The 15278-nt window shown below is 39.8% G+C and overlaps 1 protein-coding gene across 3 annotated transcripts in view; it reads right to left on the reverse strand.

Annotated features, from left to right (window-relative positions):
- Positions 1–15278, reverse strand: part of il1rapl2 (interleukin 1 receptor accessory protein-like 2) — a 412851-nt gene that overhangs the window by 307053 nt on the left and 90520 nt on the right. The gene's annotated exons all lie outside the window — the stretch shown is intronic.

Raw genomic sequence — 15278 nt, forward strand, 5'->3', positions numbered from 1 at the left:
TTCCACTACACTTCCTCACAGAAAAACGAGCTTACACACACACACACACACACACACACACACACACACACACACACACACACTCCCACAGACACACACTAAAGTACAGTTATGTTTATAATACACTTCATAATGACCTGAGTCAAATTAAAAGAAAGTAACATAAGGGATCAAAATATAGTCCCACTTATCCTTTGTCTCCTTCTTTGGTTTCTCTCCCAGCATTTTATACAAGTACAGTTTAAAAATTGCAGGAACAAAAACTCAAAATCTGAATTTCTGCAATCAAGTCCTGCAAAAAGTCTCATTTTTCTGTTGCATGTTTTCTATTAAAAGATAATTTAGCTGTGTTATCCTACTTGCTCAGACTCACGGGAAACTCACGTTGAATGGAAACACGCAGCACTTCCACACCACAGTCTTTCACCATTCTACAACATAATTGTTTCCTTCAGTTCAATTCAAAAGATCCATTGTTATTGACAATGTGGTTCTTTCACTGTTTCTGGTGATTCACATAGCCAGTCCAACTATGAAGGGTTCTGTTGTACCTTGGTTATGCACGTGCATAGTACTGTTACCTAGTTAGATCTACCTCTCTGTCTCTTCTCTTTCTTTCACTCTTCTCTCTCTCTCTCTCTCGATGTGGCCAGGGGTCACCACATGTCTCCATTTAAACTTTGTGAACATCACTCATGTCTGTGTGTATGTGGAGCATGTGCATGGTAGACTTTGGTGCAGGTGTGTGTCCTTGTGTGTTTAACACCACTCCCAGCCAATGAGAATGCCTTTTCTAGTTTTAATTTAAAAAGGTACAGTCAGGTACCTTGCTGAGAAATAGCCTTGCAAACTGTGTATGTGTGTGTCACAGTGTGTGTGTGTGTGTATCTGTGTGTGTCTGTGTGTGTGTGTGGTGCCCCAGGAAGTAAGAAGTGGTTCAAAGAGCATCCGAAGGCTTGATTAAGGAAGTGTGTAATCAGAACTGAAGACCAGCAACAGTGTGATGCTGCCTGGAAGGGCCCGACACACAGGAGGAGAAAATAGCCAGGAAACAGCTAAACACACACACAAAGTGAAATACACTCAGGACACACACAGACAGCAGTAATACTCATAAACTGCTACGTGAGCAAAATGGAGGCAGGTTTAGAAGATTTAACTGCACAGTGTTCAAAAATTGTCTCTTTTTTAGACAGGAGTAGAAGTCAGGACCGGACTGGATGAACTACCATAACGAAACATGCAAACATGTCTCTGTGTGTGTGTGTGTGTGTGTGTGTATGTGTGTGTGTGTGTGTGTGTGTGTCTCATTAGAAAGCTGGTTATATACACTTGATGAGAGTTCATCAACCTGGGATGAAGTGTTCCACTATGTGATGGGATGGGAGTGAAACTGTAATGGAATCAAGAAAGTACCACAGCATCGAACCTTTTTTCTCCAATTAACCAAACAAAAAAGCCTGACCTGAACAGAGGTTACACACACCTCTCTCACCAGCATTACTGTGACATTTTCAAGGGTTTAGCCCCAAATCAGTCCCATTTTACTCTATATATCAATAATCAATCAATGTATTTGAACATAATTGCAATTACTCTCTGGCTACCTCTAGCTTAAATGGCATCTGTGTACAAGTGGAAGGAGATGTATATTTACTAATAATTTAAAACTAGAATCGCCTCCTTGTAGTTGTTTGCCTCCATCTGCCGAGTAGCAGGGAATACAGTCACAATGTCCTCTTCCTGAGTTTACGTGTTGAATAATGTCCAGAAGAGTTTTTGCAGACATTATGATGTCACAGTGAAGTTGACCTTTGACTGCTTGGAAGTAAAATGTCATCAATTCATCATTTTATCCAATTAGATATTTGTGTTAAATTGTGTCATAATTAGCGTATGCATTCATGAGTTATGGTTAAAAATGCATTTGTGAGGTCACAGTGACCTTTGACCTTTGACCACCAAATCCTAATCAGTTCATCCTTTGTTAAGTAAGTAAGTAAGTAAATTTTTGAGTCAAAGTGATTGTTTTTGCCAAATTTTCCTCACAGCGGTTTTCAGCTATCTCAGTCAACAGGCCAAAAAGATGTTTTGTGATGTCAGTGTGACCTTGACTTTTGACCTTTAACCACCAAAATATAATCAGTTCATCCTCAAGCTCAGGTGAGCATTTATGCCAAACTTGAAGAATTTCCCTCAAGGCCTTCCTGAGATATCACGTTCACAAGAATGGGACAGATGGACGGATAGATGGACTAATGAGACCTATGTAATGGAGGCACTTCCTCCTGTAGGATAATGATGTACAGCTGTGATCGAGTCAAGTCTGCAGTTTGTATATTTTGCCCTGTGAAGGTTACATGGGACAGGAACAAGATAAAAGGGTTTAGTTCATATTCATGACATGCAGGAAGTTTGGGGGATTCTGGGGGATTCATATTGTGACAGTAAGTATATATGCAGCAATCGCTTTATAAATGTCAAGACTTTATCAGTGTTATGTAGCACTAGAGCATTCATCCTGTGAAGACAATGACAATCCATCTTATAGCTATTTTATTTAGGACCAAAGTGGTGGACCCTCTGATTGGCTGAACTTACCAGTCCTAGAGCCATGCACTGGCTTAGCAAAACATATAGCTTGTAGGATATTGCCAGACTGGCCTCAGAAGTTAAAAGGCAGACCTGATTGTTATTGATATACTTAAGAGAGACATGTGACCTCCTGTTGGTGCAAATAATGACTGACATGAAGGTAGTTGGAGTTTTTTTTATAGTGCTGTAAAAGCTCTTAATGGGGAGGTCGGATGTTAGGTTGTGCATTCTAAGTGTCTGACTGTGATAATGACTGCCGTTCACATCTTATCTCATACCAGTCAAGATTTGTTTCTTGTAACCATGACTACAAACTTTTCTTCACCTTAACAACATAGTTAACTTAGTTGCTACAACTTAACCATGGGATTTGCAAATCAGACGGCACTCATTTTGAAGGGCCCTGACAATCTATTCTCTACACTCGTTAAGTTATGAGGGCTGTTTGGAAGTTACATAATCAGTTTAGAGGTGCTACTTATGCGACAGTGTGCTTCATTACAGAAGATGAGGGAATGTGTCATTTTAAAATATCAAAACAAGCTTTACATAAGAACCCAGAGGTAAATTTATTTTGTGTCATATGGTCAATACTTGTTTGCACTCAAGATTAAAATCACCAATAAATTATTAGCTATCCCAGTTCAAACATTTTAGTTCAATATTCACAACATGTTACATGTTCAGTTTTTATAAAGGTGCTCGATCCAGGCAGGATTTTTTTGACAATTATTTTTAGATTATCACACAATGATAGAGGTTTCATAACATCCAAGTGTGGAGGAGTGAAGTTTCTCACTTCCAATTGCACAAGCTGAATTTAGCACAAAGAACAGTTCCCTCCATAAGCACCATCAACATTTTATACGGAAGAGTCTCATGCATTTTGGAACATTGATGGTTAACCTTTAGTTATCTTACTCTCTGTAAAATGGCTCCAAAGTGGCTCGCTGGGAACCACTGAGATCCCTGACAAGTTATTTTCTGTTCAGCTTCATCTTCAGAAATCAGACAGTTTAATGTCGGCTGCAATTTTCTGTAGCTGGGCTCTCTGTCTATTGTTCAATCTGTATGAGAGTCCTGAATCACAACTGATATCTGCCCCTCCATGTTCTCTGCCTCTCTCACCCCAACCTCTTCAGTCTCACTTTCCCAGAGTCCCTCTGCTCCTCAATAACAGCACTGTAATACAGGGACGGAGACAAGAAAATAGATTGTGCTTGTGCACGTGTGTGTGTGTGTGTGTGTGTGTCTGTGTGTGTGTGTACATGTGTGTGCAAAGAGAAAGAGTGCATGAGGGAGTGCTGAACCACAGACAGAAAGATTGCAATGTCTACGGAGACACTAAGATCACATTTCAGCTAATAGTTTTCCAATCTTTCTTTCTCAGACACCATTTTAATCGACTGGGTGTGTGTCTGTGCTTGTGTGTGGGAGTATGTGTACACACACACTCATATAGTTGTCCATGCATCTATGTGGATGTGTATTCCACTACAGTGAACATGATAGCTTGGGCTGATATCTCTATTACTGTTCCAATCTCCAACTTTTGTCAGGTGTGAAAAGTTATCTGCTCCCCTGTCCTCTCTACTGCGTGTGCATGGCTCTGTGTACCTTCTTCACACACACATAGATGGTCACAAACAAAGCAAACTAGCAGTACCTAGGCCTTTCAAGACACTGGTGTTGCATAAAACATTACAAATTAAACAATAGGCGTTAATGGCCAAATAATCAGCCAAACCACCGTCAGAGATGGTCAGACAGGTGATCTGACGATATTTTTTCATGGACCATTTAACTTTGCCATATGATGAATCGTACAGGTCTTGTCATTAAAAGGTGCTATATTTAGATATTTAATTTTTAAAAAGTAGTGTGATTGACTGTGACACAATTCATAAAGAACAGACACCATTGTGGGCAAAGAGTAGCAGCAAGCTGACAAACATCCAAAAGAACCATCAAAGCAGCACAAAGTTACAAATCACAACTTCTGGTGATGACTTTCACAATAAAAGCAGAGCAGAAATAAGATGTAGATCAAAATTCAAATCGCGGATTGCAACTCTACCCAAGAAGATTGTAATATGATCTTTTAGCCAGATCGCCCACCCCTAGTCAGACATACATTTGGCTGTACTGACAACCATATGGAAAAGTAAAGAGTATCCAAATGCAGCAAACACAGAAACTAGAGATACTAATCAGTGAAAGAACATGTGGATTCAATAACAGGTTCAGTCTTAGAATTCATGGGTTGGTAAGACATCTCCTGAAAAAGTGTCTGTTTTGAGCCCACTCTCTGAGCTCCAGTTAAAACAAGCTGAAGGACTTCGCCCTCTAGTTGCATTACCAGAATTGGCAGGAGACAACACACTCAGCAGGAGGGACTGGAAATATTGTGGGTGGCAAAAGCTGCTACAGCTAACTTGGCTAACAACAATGTGGAAGACTAGACTTCCTTCTTTCAAGCATCTTATTGCTGACTTCTAACCTTTCTGGGACTCAAGTGACAATCCTTGACCTTAGTCATTTGCTGCACATCACTTTTTCAGGTTTTACCTACAGGTTGTGAACAATAATTAGGCTACCACTCAAAACTGTCCCGTTTCTGTCAGCACATTCAACAGGAAGTACAGATTTCATTTGGGTTTTTAAACATTAATTTGAACACATTGCTACAAATGTGAAAAACAAATCAAAACAGATACAAAAATGGATTTAAAATTGGACTGAAATTGGACTGTTATTCCAGCCCCAAACTTAGTCACAAGAATTACACACCAGAGCACAACTTATCATTTTACTTTTTAAATTTGAAAAAAATTGGAAAGCATGTGTTGTGTCTGGAAATTTAATATACTGTTAGTTTGCTTAAAAAACTAAATTGGTGTTAAATCAGGAAGGGCATATAATAACTCCTTCAGAACTTAAAATTCCTCTAACACAAGGTTTATGACTTTGACTTGACTTGAGATTAGTTGGTCTGATCAATATCTATTTATTACCTGAATAAGCAACATTACATCCTTTTGGGGGCATTTCATTAGATGGAAATGTAATGTGACGTACATTTAGGTTTTTTTTTGTTGTCTCACCTCTGTTTTCTACTGTTTTGACTCAAATTGGGTGGTCTCATAGAGTCTTGCCATTTCACAGGTCAAACTTCCACAAATGTGAACTCCTGCTGGAGTTCATACCAGAACACAGAAAACACTGGCTTTACTGGAACTATACAACAAATATACAAGAGTGATCCAGCCTTCACAGTTACAGTTATGGCAGGTTGAAGCAAAGGCCCAAAAAGATGTGGGAAACAAATGTTAGTGTTGATATAGAGGTTTCTCCTAAACATTTTCGTTGGGCATTTCAGATTTTGCAAGCGCACCACTCCTGATTTTGTGACTCTAACAGATCCTGAGCATTTCAAAACTCTCGACTTATCAGGTCCTGAACTGCTTGAACTTTGAAAAGTGATGATAGTCACTAAACTATTTAAACATTTGACTGCTGCAATTAAATAAACAAAACATGCAAATCAACTCAGCAAATAATTTATGATGAAATTAATACTCTCTGAACCTGAAAGGACCTCCACACACACACGCATACTCAGATCCATTCGGTTGCAAACAAGCTGCAATTATTACTCAACCATTTGCTCGCACTAACACATCTGACAATCTGCTGCATATATTAAGCAGCTATTTCAAAATGTACCATGAAGACAACAACAATAACTGAATAACTGTCTATGTTGTATCCTAAAAGCATTTCTGAGCCACCACTCAGACTTTACCAGAGCGTAATATAGCCTCATTTCCATTCAAGGTCTTTAGGCTAAGGAGGCTGTAATAGACAGTGACGGTATATATTACTGGTCTGCTTCTTTTCATTATGCAGCTAATGATTCCCTGTCAAGTTCTATTGTAAATGAACGAGGGGCAAAAAAAGAGTGGGAGGGCAAAGACAGGAAGACACAGGAGAGAGAGAGAGGGGAGACGACATCCGATACATATTGAAAAATGTGTTGAGAGATGTTGCAAAATGAATCTATTCTTTCAAATATCTGGCTGTTGCTGTAATGTACTGTATATATCCAGCAGCTAGAACACAAAACATGAAAGAGTGGAGCTATCAGTTTTTCTAAAAATACAGTTCAAACAAATGGGAACTAACATGTTGAATTCAAATCTAACCCACATGCCTAATACGAAACTCTGTTGTAGAGCTCAGTATGATCTGCAGTGCCTCCACTGCCCCATGAGGTTTCATCACTTTAGTGACAAGCTAACTCATTAGCTTGGTTTCAGACCTCAAAATCACTGCTATGTTTTCCTGTTGCACAATGATCTGAAGTTAAATGGTTCAGCAGCTCATTCTGATTAGGCCACTAACAGGTGATGTCAGATCCACTGTTGTGGTAATGTTAGCCTGAGGCAGCAAACAGCCTTACTTCATGATTTTTCCCATCAATAGTGTTTCGTGGTCAATTCCTCTAAACGTTACTTTTCAGGAGGCTCAGTGTTATAATTATCTATTCAGATTCCTTTTGCTGTAGCAAATGAAGCAACAATAGTCTAGTTTACTGTTAGGGAAACAGGTTACATAACAGATAAGAATGACAGCTGACAATTTTATGAATGCCCCCAGCCAGAGTGCAATACACAGCCTATTGTGCTGTCCATCCATCCATTAGTTATACCATTTATCCTTTGAGGGTTGTGGGCTGGAGCCAATCCCAGCTGAAATTGGGCAAGGGCAGGGTACACCCTGGACAGGTCACAAGCCTATCACTGAACTGACATATAAAGACAAACGGCTATTCACGCTCACATTCAGACCAATTTAGAGTCAAATCAACCTAACCTGCATGTCTTTGGACTGTGGGAGGAACCCGGAGAACATGGAGGAAACCCACACAAGCACTGGGAGAACATGCAATCACCTAGGGTAGATCAGTGTTTCAGTAAAAAAAATCAGCTTCTGTTTCAAACAAACACCATCTAAAGGAATTTGTTAATTTTTTAAATGAACTTATTTGTTTTCTTTCCAAGAGATAAGTCAGAACATTGATACAACTGCTGTCTGTCTGAGCTAGAGCCATGGAGCAATTAGTTTAGCTTAGCATAAAGACTTGAAGCTTACTGCCACCCGGCTCTGGCTTCATACTTCACACGCAGACATGACAGTGGTATCGATCTTATCATAAAACTCTACTTCTTTACTATTTGATGTACAAATCTCTTTGTGACCACTTGAAATAAGTTATGCAGGTAGTATATATGGGTTGGCTAATCTGTGGTAAGTATATATCCCCTATTAATTACAGCAATGTAGCAGTACAGTGGAGCCAGCATGGCGGCTGGTGAACACTGCAGTACGGCCCTTCTGCCGCTGTGTTCAGCTCTGGTTTTAGCTGATGGTTTAAGTAGGGAGAGCATATCATTCAGTCTAATTAGAATGCCAATAGCAAGTCTCCTCAAGCGAATACACTTGATACCCACACTCATGCACACACATGCATGCACTCATGCACACACATGCAGCCCTACATTATTCACTGGTAATTACAATGTCAATACACAGCTACACAGCAGTGTGGCCTCACACTAGCCATCGTTCAAACACATAGGCACACACACTACCCTTTAATTGCCCTTCAGTCAAATGCTTTAGCACTTACTTTCTCTCTCACACACACACACACACACACACAGTCCCATTTGTGCATTCGTCCATTCCGACTCCCCATGGAGTGAATCTGCCACACTCTTACCAGCTCCCTACTGTTCTTTTATGCACACAAACACACACATATGCGCAATGTCCTCGGTCACATGCAAGGTCAAAGACTTGGTAGCAGGTTCATCAGTGTCACATTTTTTTTTATTACCTCTTTATTTCTCTCAGTCTTGTCCCCAGAGACTTGCACAATGAAAAGCTATTTACTCTGTATCCAGCTACACAGTTCACCATTAAAGAAAATCTCTTAGCTCAGATTTTCTATTATGTGGTATGTGGTGTGGTAAGGTGAGTTAAGTAGCTTTACACAAAATGGCATTTTACGTTACCTTGTTTTAGAACAACAGGTTAATTTCCCTCTCTTGTCTCTGTGTCTTAATTTGTGTCTAATTATGTGATCATACCAAACCCCTCCAACTAAACCAAATACAGAGTGAAGGAGATGTCAATCAAGCACATTGTGTACACACCCACTGATGCCGATAAGAGGTGTGATAAGGCTACATAAGTGAAAATACTTGTGCAGTTGGACCAAGGACATATAGGTGCTGAGGATGAGACACTCGTATCTCTGTACAACCCAGCTGGAAAATCTACTTTTCTATTCCATTATCTGCTGCTTTGTGCTCCTCTCTTCTCTCTTCCCCATTGTCCTCTCCTCTTTCTCTTCCCACTGTCTTCCCCTCAATTTTCCTTTTTTTTCTCCTCTTTCTGTACCCCCCCTTATTCTTTCTTTACCATTTGCTTCCTATCTTGTTTAATTTTTCCTCTATCTCCCATGCTCTCTTCTTGATTATTTCATTTTCTTTTCTCCCAATAACTTCTCTTAACTTCTTGTCTTCTTCTGATCCTCCCCTCTCTCCTCCCCTCTCTCCCCCTCTCCTGTCCTCCTGTCTCTGTTCACCCCTCCTCTGATCTGCTCTCCTGGCTCAGGCCCAGTTAAATTACCAGTTCTACAGAGCGATGGTGACAGAGTGCAGAACTTAATTACACACTAGCTGACAGCAAGGACTACGTGTTAGATTTTCTCTTTCTCTCTCTTCTTCCTCTCTCCTTTCTGCTCATCCACACCCCCCACACTCCCTTCTCTCTGTCTTCTGTTTCCTTTCCATTTACTCACTTCTTTTCTTTCCCTCAACTTTCTCTTTGTCTCCCTCACACTTATTAATGGCTGGTTAAGATACTGTGCTGCATGCTGTTCCTGTGTGATTATTATTGGTTGGTGGAGTCTGGGTGGAGAAGACTGTAGGTGGAAAAGAAAGACAATTTTTAGAACTTTCTTTCTTCTTAGCTGAAGAACAAAACTCCTAAAATGATTCTTTGAATATAAACGACAGGTAACAATTAACAACTATTAGCATACTGGTAACAATTTCAGGATCAACACATGTAAGAAATAGTTAAATATATTATTTATGTGGCTCATACGATCCATATGAGAAATCTTTAGAACAGAATTCAGAATAATCATTTTCTGTCATTTTCTTGCCTTTTAGATTCCATTTGTACCTGAAAATCATTTAGTCGTCATTCTTTTTAATAGTAATGATGTTGAACCTTGCTGCAGTGCTATTTTAGGTGTACTGCCTGTTACACCTTGGCACTGCCCTAAAGTGATGATAAATGATTTCAACATTACACCTGTTTACTGCAGACCTTTAGAGACCAACAGAGGTGCAGTCAGATTATGGTCTGCGTCTGACTCTTCATGTGTAGGAGTAACAGTGTCTCTGACTCTGTCACGTAAGTCAGTGGCTGCAGAAGGTCCAACAGCGTAAGTGGCTCCACTGATGTCTGTGCCATTGGACCTGACAATGTTTGAGTCTAGGCCCTGTGAATCTCTGGTGACTGAGGCACTGTTAAAGGTCACAGCAGCTCCAGTACAGTCTTCATCAGCGACTGAATCTTCATCGCTGTCTGAATGTTTGTCAGGGAGTGATTCTTCATTCCTGAAACTAGCAGTGGGTGATTCACTCTCCAAGCCAGTTCAGACTGGTACATCAGTAAAATGAACCTAAGAAGCTAAATAATCGAGGTTCATAGATCGGCCCACTCTTCCTCACTGGATCCAGCAGTGTCTAAGGTTCCATATGAAGGCACCTGAAGCCCTGTCATCGGTTGGCTCTTTGTCATTTAAACTTGGTCTGTATGAGCCTCCATCACAGGAGTTGGTGCATCTGGCTCTGTTTCATCTTCATCACTGGAAATCCCTTTGTACAAATGATCACAGGAACGCTCAGTGAATAAATCTTTTTTCACAGAAAATGGAAGTCTCTTTCTGAGCCAACCTTGAGAGCTCTCTTTGAAAAATCATGATCTTATTCTATAAGTCTTCATTAGAGTCTTCATAACTCGACCTACTGGTGCTTGAGAGTCTCTTGAGTCTGTTGGCAGCAGCCTTATAAGAGCTGTTGTCTCATTTATCTTCCAGGAGAATAATTGTATTAAAATTGTGTTGTAGGACTTGACTGGGAGTGATTGACCTTTCCACATCCAGATGCAGCAACCCTTTTAAGAGGTGTGAAAAGCCATCCTGTCTTCATACGCAAGAGCCTGCCCTTCCCCTGGGTACCTCTGTACTGCATCATCCAAATTTTTGATGATGTCAAATATCCACTATGAAACTTGGGGATTGAAACTTGCCTCCTCATACTCCTTTGATGTCTTCATTCTCCATCCTGAATTGTTGGAGCCTTCTTCTTTGATGAAACACTGCCAGGTGTTCCCACCAGTACTAAGCAGGAGTTCCTCTGGCTGACGAAGAAGCAAACAGCTTTCATGGAGTGACATGCACAGTTTCAAGGGAAGAGGTTGTTGGTGCCAAAGCACAGGAATCTCATAACACATCCAAGTGCTCACATAGGGCTGAGTGTGGTGACGGACAAGCATGAGGTTAGTTAAAGGTTAAGTAAAACAAAAAAGCCCTGCTAATCTTCTCAAACTGTTTGGTACATGATGTGAAATTCTCAGATCCAAACCTCATTGTCTTACAGATGTTTTACCACTTGTTATTGCTTTCATGCAGGAATCAAACCTAAGAACAAATATATTTAGTTGAACAAGAGCTGCATGGAGTTCGTCTTGGTGATCAGAATGGATTACTCTGTTGAAGCATGTTACCTTTACAATGTATAATACAAAAAAGCTGTTTAGACTTTGATGACAGACAAATAGCATCACTAATCTGGATGGAAATTTCTGACTGGGAAACACAGTGGATCATGTCCTGCTTTTCAGTTTTATCTCCTCTTTCTTTCTTCTATTATATTTCAGTATTTGTGTGTGTTGCTTTATGTTGAGAACATGTCTGTGAAGATTCTCAGTCATCCAGGTCATGGTCTCAACTGAAGAAGCCTTTCAGATGATGGCTGAGATGAACCTAAGAACCTAAGCCCTCTGGTAAAGCTCTGACAGAGTCTGTGTTGAGAAATTTTGTAGGGCAGTGTTTGTTTTCTGATGCTGAGCCTGTGTGTATTTCTTCTTTTACTATGTGTGTGTGTTTGCTCTTTGAATATGGCAGGTGTTCCAACATTAAGAGGAAAATATTTTGGAAACAAGTAATTATTTATACTATAACCTTGTGTGTGCATGTGTGTACTCTTATCTGCTGCTGTCACACTGCTAGCATCTATTTGTGCATGCTTGCATCTTTTTGCACATTCTTGGTGTATGCTTGTGTTAAGGAGGTAATTAATAGAGGGCAATATATAGTCTCTTTCCCCGGGCCTCTTTCATTCATTCAAATTCATTACTGTCAAGCGTGAGCGCACACACACACGCACACAGATTAACCTCAGCAGACATGCACCTGGGCAAGTGTTTGCTCAAATATAATTTATCCTGGTTTTTATATGCAGACAAAGATGAGAGTGATGTGATTTCATGAGGTCAGGCTTTCATCAGCCAAGCACTAGTTATTAGAACTAGACCATTAGACTATACATCCTACACATGAAAATTCAAAACGCTGATGTTGGCTGTGTATCTACCATGTGGTAACTTCATATCATAAAAGGGATTTTAAAAAAAAGAGTTCATTAAAAACATGTTGAAAAAGAACACTAAAAGTGAATCTACTTCTAACTCATTTACAATTCCAGAGTGTGTGAATATGCAAATGTGATGAGTATAACCGACGGACACAAACTGTCTCCAGCTTCACAGAAGCTCTTCTGAGTTTATGCGCAGAGTTTCAACATCAGGCTTGTGTAATTTGCATACACAATTGCATACATGACTCAAATTCATGTTTGTTCCTGAACACATCAAATTCTAATCCCAGCAAAGCTGAGAAAAGGACTTGTCTCTGTATATAAATATTCATGTTACCATAAGAAAGATACACATTTTGACATTATCTTGTCAGGTCATTGAAAGTGTGACGTGTACACTTGTATGCACATTTACTGGCTGGCCGTTTTCTTCTTCACTGCCTTTGTAGGTACAGTGCTGCCCATCTTGGTGTCTAACCACCACCTGTAGATCAGTGGAATGGTTCCATTTAGACGTCCTACGCTGCTCACCTTCCTTTTTCTTGGTATGGTGCCTTTTCTCAGACAGAGATGGCAATGAAGATGGAGGATGCATATCAAGGTGTTTTTGTGCAGCAGGGATGGGTGAAGGGAGCCCAAACACACTGTTTACTGTATTTTGAAAACAGATTGATATTGTTTTATTAAATTGTTTAAAACTATATGCATCAAAAGTGACACAGAAATGTGTCAGGGCATTCATTATAATACAGTCTCTTGCTTTCAAGAAAATCTAGTTATTACAGTTCAATACCAATGACAAATTACATATCAGAGTTTCAAACTTTTTACATTGGTGTGCCAAACTATTCTTTTAGGTGCACCAATACATAATTAATTTTATGCATTTTTTTATTTTCTGGGATAGTATTTGCCTTTATTACAATAGCTACAGGGAGAGATAGAAAGGAAAGTGAGGGTGGGGTGGGTGGGGTTACACCTTTCTTGGCCATTTTCCCATATCTGAGCCACAGAAAGTCAAAGTTATTCTTTGTGTGTTGTAGGCACTGGCTCAGAGTCAAATGAGTCTATCTCCACAAATGCTGTCAGTTCAGGATCAGGCATCTTACCTGGTAACTAAGTCCATTTACTCAAGTACTGTACTTAAGTACCGTTTTGAGGTACTGGTACTTTACTTTAGTATTTCCATTTCATGCTGGTTTTTATTTCTATTCCACTACATCTCAGAGGGATATATTGTACTCTCTACTCCACAACATTAATTTGACATCTTTAGTTCCTAGTTACTTTTTAAAAAAGACTTCATAAGGTTGTTTCAAACATTTTTGACCTATGACATCAAAAAGCAGTGTGTAGTCGTTGTCACATTTCAGATGTCTACGCATTAACAGCTGCACCAAAGAATGATTTTTTTCCCTCTACACTTCTCACATTGTTTCATTTCAATAAATGTTCAAATCGATATTGAATTTAATGATGTTATATATAATAATTTATCGGTCAGAGGGACCAAACCAGTATAGTTGGGTACTTAATTAAATAGGATCTTTCACTTGTAATGGAGTACTTTAAGTTGCGATGTAACTGAGGACTACAGGGCACAGTTTCATACACCTGCCTTACTAATTTTCCCTCCACCTGTATTCAGCGAAGAAGAAGATCAGTGCCAGAGCTGATCAGAGGCTGTGTACGGGTGAGTGTTCATGGAAAAATAATAATAATAATTTTGAAAAATAACAACAATGCTGAACACACATGGAGACAGACCTGCTAAATGTCATGCGTGCCAGTGCGACTAATAAAAATGTTCAGTCGCCCTTGAGAGGTTTCCAGTCACCAGATGGTTGCACTCTAGAGCTCTGTGTATGTTAAGATGTTTTACAGTGTAAAATGTGTATGTTTGAACACCTTTGTTTGTCCTTACTTGTATTTGTACAACAAACATATTGGTATTTATGTGTACTATAGGTGTATGACCATTCATGGTGTGTGTGTGTGTGTGTGTGTGTGTGTGTGTGTGTGTGTGTGTGTGTGTGTGTGTGTGTGTGTGTGTGTGTGTGTGTGCATGCAGAAGGTGTACAGAGACAAAGCGGTGTCAGCCTTTATCAATATTTGACTGCAGAATCAGGGAATGGATGAATCTTTAATATGACCTTGGAGCACAACAAAGACATGAAGACATTGGGGATGAGAGAGAGAGAGAAGAGGATGAGGAGTGACAGAAAGGGAGTGAGAGGGACAAAGTGAAGATGTGAGGAGAGGCAGAAGAAGACTGAAGGAGTGAGGAGGGCAGAAAGAAAAGGAGAGGAGGCATTTTCAAATCAACTTACTCCATAAGTTTCTAAAGTTTGTTAAAAAATAAATAAATAAATCTGAGGACCATGCAGTTCAGGATTCAACTTCCAGTTGTGACTTTGACAACATGACAGAGGTAACTCTGTGAGCTCAGATGGTTAATGCTCTAAACTGGTTGTTGTACAGCTGATCAACTCTAAATGTTGTGCATGACTGTTCATGTATTATTTTACATAATACAACAAATGAAAATTACATGGAGAAAAACTTTGAGACCATTAACCCAGTCTTTTGTAGCAAACCCTTTCAAGGCAATCACTGCATTCGAGAGCTTTTTGTAGCTCTTAATGAGACTTCTTGAGCAAACTGCTCCACTTCTCTCAGGTAGCTGAGAGTTTCCACAGATGTTCAATTGGATTAAGATCAGGACTCACAGCAAGCCACTTTAGATCTGGTTTGACCAAAAAGCCCTGCTTTTTTTCATCTGTCCAAAGCACTGTAGCTTGTCAACAAGGGTTTTAGGAAACTCTACTCAGGCTTTTTATGTTTCTCTTTCAAAATTGGGGTCTTCATGGGTCTTCTTGAACCCAGTTTTGATCTTAGAGGTCAGCTTAGTTCTTTTTGTTTTTTTGGTTCTCTTTCCAC

The sequence above is a fragment of the Trachinotus anak genome, unplaced genomic scaffold (genome assembly GCF_046630095.1).
Source record: "Trachinotus anak isolate AG129_WGS33_773 ecotype Australia unplaced genomic scaffold, CSIRO_AGI_Tana_v1 ptg000021l, whole genome shotgun sequence".
Taxonomy (NCBI): Eukaryota; Metazoa; Chordata; class Actinopteri; order Carangiformes; family Carangidae; genus Trachinotus; species Trachinotus anak.